We start from the raw sequence: 5,000 nt of genomic DNA, 5'->3' as shown, positions 1-5,000 counted from the left end.
CACACCTATAACATGCGTTTCATGAAGAGATATTTCCAATATGCGACATTCCCGCTGTCCCTATTCATGAGCTGCGAGCTGTACCACGTACAAGCTACAGACGCGATCGCATTGCTCACTGTACGGATTCTCATGCTGAGCCATCAGCTAGGAAGCGCCCCATCCATGTCGGCACCCGTGGGCGTTGCACTCGCAGTCGCAAAAAACGCTGGGCAAATATATATCTCGGAAGAGTAACGACAGTCCGAGCCTCCTGGCGTTGCACTCGCAGCCGCAAAAAAACGCTGGGCACATATATGTCTCGGAAGAGTAACGACAGTCCGAGTCTCCTGCGTGGGAAGAGTCTTTCTAGGCCCTGACCCACGGGAAGGGTGTAGCTTCCCCCATCCCGGACATTTGACGTCGTCACACTACCGGTATTGACTAATAGACTGATTGCTGATAATCATTAGCCATACACTGGGGGAAACGGCCGACAGGGGCGGCAACATAGTGGAGCCGCAGTGTCACTAATGTACAGAGATAGAACAGTTTCGACTGGAACTAGAGTAACCGTATACACGGCACTGATTAGTAATAGATGCAGAGCCATCAGAATACAGATAATATATACAACCGTCCCTATACATGCTGAAAGACTCTGCACACAATGAGAACCACACGTCAGCCAGACACTCTTATCACACACTACTCTCTTATCACACACAATATCTAACCACCAGCATGGAAGAACATCCAGTGCATCCTCTCCGCCACATGACACAATCCACACTATCATTACCAGACCGGGAGGTCCACCCAGAAAACACAATATCCCACCCTTCCGACATCCGCACATTGCTCAGCTAAGCCACGAACACCCACACATGTCCTACACAGTGGTGCACCCAACATCACAATACTGCCTCCTGTCACAGCACACAAACAATGGCAGGAATGAAAGACACAGATCTGCCACAACCATGGAATCGGAGCGCCGCCTGTCATGAGCCAAAAGTGCATCCTGACGTGACAAATCGGATAATACCGCAGGCATCCAATTACGATAATCACTATCAACGAACCTGCCGCCCCCCCCCCCAATACACCTTTCCCTACAACAATGTGTATCTGAACCTACGCTATATCGTACCTTAACCTAACCTATATCGTACCTTAACCTAACCTATATCGTACCTTAACCTAACCTATATCGTACCTTAACCTAACCTATATCGTACCTTAACCTAACCTATATCGTACCTTAACCTAACCTATATCGTACCTTAACCTAACCTATATCGTACCTTAACCTAACCTATATCGTACCTTAACCTAACCTATATCGTACCTTAACCTAACCTATATCGTACCTTAACCTAACCTATATCGTGCCTTAACCTAACCTATATCGTGCCTTAACCTAACCTATATCGTGCCTTAACCTAACCTATATCGTGCCTTAACCTAACCTATATCGTGCCTTAACCTAACCTATATCGTGCCTTAACCTAACCTATATCGTGCCTTAACCTAACCTATATCGTGCCTTAACCTAACCTATATCGTGCCTTAACCTAATCTAATTTGTGCCTTAACCTAACCTAATTTGTGCCTTAACCTTAACCATGTTGTGCCGTAACGTAACCCATGTTGTGCCGTAACGTAACCCATGTTGTGCCGTAACGTAACCCATGTTGTGCCGTAACGTAACCCATGTTGTGCCGTAACGTAACCCATGTTGTGCCGTAACGTAACCCATGTTGTGCCGTAACCTAACCCATGTTGTGCCTTAACCTAACCCATGTTGTGCCTTAACCTAACCCATGTTGTGCCTTAACCTAACCCATGTTGTGCCTTAACCTAACCCATGTTGTGCCTTAACCTAACCCATGTTGTGCCTTAACCTAACCTACGTTGTGCCTTAACCTAACCCATGTTGTGCCTTAACCTAACCCATGTTGTGCCTTAACCTAACCCATGTTGTGCCTTAACCTAACCCATGTTGTGCCTTAACCTAACCCATGTTGTGCCTTAACCTAACCCATGTTGTGCCTTAACCTAACCCATGTTGTGCCTTAACCTAACCCATGGTGTGCCTTAACCTAACCCATGTTGTGCCTTAACCTAACCCATGTTGTGCCTTAACCTAACCCACGTTGTGCCTTAACCTAACCCACGTTGTGCCTTAACCTAACCCACGTTGTGCCTTAACCTAACCCACGTTGTGCCTTAACCTAACCTACGTTGTGCCTTAACCTAACCCATGTTGTGCCTTAACCTAACCCATGTTGTGCCTTAACCTAACCCATGTTGTGCCTTAACCTAACCCATGTTGTGCCTTAACCTAACCCATGTTGTGCCTTAACCTAACCCATGGTGTGCCTTAACCTAACCCATGGTGTGCCTTAACCTAACCCATGGTGTGCCTTAACCTAACCCATGTTGTGCCTTAACCTAACCCATGTTGTGCCTTAACCTAACCCATGTTGTGCCTTAACCTAACCCATGTTGTGCCTTAACCTAACCCATGTTGTGCCTTAACCTAACCCATGTTGTGCCTTAACCTAACCCATGTTGTGCCTTAACCTAACCCATGTTGTGCCTTAACCTAACCCATGTTGTGCCTTAACCTAACCCATGTTGTGCCTTAACCTAACCCATGTTGTGCCTTAACCTAACCCATGTTGTGCCTTAACCTAACCCATGTTGTGCCTTAACCTAACCCATGTTGTGCCTTAACCTAACCCATGTTGTGCCTTAACCTAACCCATGTTGTGCCTTAACCTAACCCATGTTGTGCCTTAACCTAACCCATGTTGTGCCTTAACCTAACCCATGTTGTGCCTTAACCTAACCCATGTTGTGCCTTAACCTAACCCATGTTGTGCCTTAACCTAACCCATGTTGTGCCTTAACCTAACCCATGTTGTGCCTTAACCTAACCCATGTTGTGCCTTAACCTAACCCATGTTGTGCCTTAACCTAACCCATGTTGTGCCTTAACCTAACCCATGTTGTGCCTTAACCTAACCCATGTTGTGCCTTAACCTAACCCATGTTGTGCCTTAACCTAACCCATGTTGTGCCTTAACCTAACCCATGTTGTGCCTTAACCTAACCCATGTTGTGCCTTAACCTAACCCATGTTGTGCCTTAACCTAACCCATGTTGTGCCTTAACCTAACCCATGTTGTGCCTTAACCTAACCCATGTTGTGCCTTAACCTAACCCATGTTGTGCCTTAACCTAACCCATGTTGTGCCTTAACCTAACCCATGTTGTGCCTTAACGTAACCCATGTTGTGCCTTAACGTAACCCATGTTGTGCCTTAACCTAACCTATAATGTGCCTTAACCTAACCTAAAGTGCGCCGTAACCTAAACTATATTGCGCCTTAACCTGACGCACGTTGTCGCTGAACCTGCTCTGTAATTGTTATGCAACCCGTTAAAGTAGTGTAGTGTTGCCTAACCGCAACCCTCGCAATATAGTTCGCTACTCGCACTGCCCGGTCCCCTGTGTATCGCGTCATGTTAAACACCTTGCAGGTGTTGCTGACTTTCCACATGCTCCTGCTATACACTGTAGTGTGGATAGCAGCAGGACGTACATGCCCCCCCCCCTTCCCCCCTGCCTTCGCAAGCTGGTCGGTGAGAAGTTTGCATGTTCAATGCCCTTCGCATGCCGACGTACTCAGCCTACGTTGTGGTACGGCCTGTCACCTGTCCGCCGATGTACGCAAAACCCACAAACTGTACTGCACATTGCTCCGTATGTACTGAATGATACATCGTGGCCCATGTGACCGTATGACGACAGCGCCTAGCAACGGCGGACCATACAGTCCAAATATTGTGCACGCAGCTACGTGTCGTCTCCCTATAAGAGCTGGATTGCAGTGTGGTACGCCATACAGACGTGTGGGAGGAACGGACGCCCTGGATGGCGATCAGCATGAGCAGTCTGTTGATGTAGTGGAGCGTGTATTCGGACGTAGTCGTCTCTTCTCACACACCGTGATAGCATGTTGCACCGCGTTCCACATCTGCGACATGCTGCAGAGGCGGGCTGACAGTCGTTCGCGCAATGGACACCGCATACGTACGGGGTCTACCTTCCACGTGTTCTCTAGGCGTGCACATGTTGTTGCGTCTATGTGGGCAGACGTAGTGTGTTGTGACACCTGACACAGGCATGCAATACTCGTTGCAAATGGCGATGGACGTGTACGTTTGCTGGTGACGTTACGCAAATGAACAACCGGTAACCCGTTGTGGTGCGGTTGTTCTCGCTAGAGGTGAATCAGTGTTGGCGACGATCGGTCGAGCTATTAACCGGTTGTTTCAGGGATACCCACCATGCCCACGAACGTGAAAGGGGACCCACCATGCCCACGAACGTGAAAGGGGATCTGGGTGTGAGGCGATACGCGGCGGTGGCTGGGTGGGACCGTCCCCGGCCGGTGAGGGGGGGCCGCCCGGCGTGCTGGCAGCGCGGTGCGTGGGCGCACGCGCTACAGCCGGCTGGTGGGGGCGGCCGGTGGCAGGCGCGCCGGCCGACGGACGCGGCAGGCGGCGCAGCTGCGCGCCGGCGCCCCCTGCTCGCGGCGCCTTGCGGCCAAAGTAGGTCCTCGCGGGCCCGGTGCGAAGCGCGGTGGCCATCTGCAGTGTGCTGGTCCGATTGAGGACTTTGTGCGCTGAGGATGCGCCGCCGCCCGGCGCTCGGCGCCGCGACGCCGTCTGCTGCTCGGTCGCCCCAGCGGTTCTCGCAGGTGGTTTGTATCGCAGCTGTGCGGACGTGTTGGCGCGTGCGCTGTGCTGGGAGAGTTCGCTTCGGCACCCAAGTAGGGCTTTTGTCCTTCTGTGGCGCTGGCGTTGGAGCTGCCGGTCACCGTAGGTGGCGCGTGTTGTCTCCCGCCGGCAATGCCACGACAGCACGCTCCCGGGCCTCTGTCGGCAGCGGCAAGCTCAGTTGGGAGCACGGGTGGTCGCACCTAAAGCGTCTACTCGCCTAACTC

Source organism: Schistocerca serialis, unplaced genomic scaffold (assembly GCF_023864345.2).
Source record: "Schistocerca serialis cubense isolate TAMUIC-IGC-003099 unplaced genomic scaffold, iqSchSeri2.2 HiC_scaffold_1102, whole genome shotgun sequence".
NCBI lineage: Eukaryota > Metazoa > Arthropoda > Insecta > Orthoptera > Acrididae > Schistocerca > Schistocerca serialis.
The sequence above is the reverse complement of the archived record's forward strand: the minus strand, read 5'-3'. Positions refer to the sequence as shown.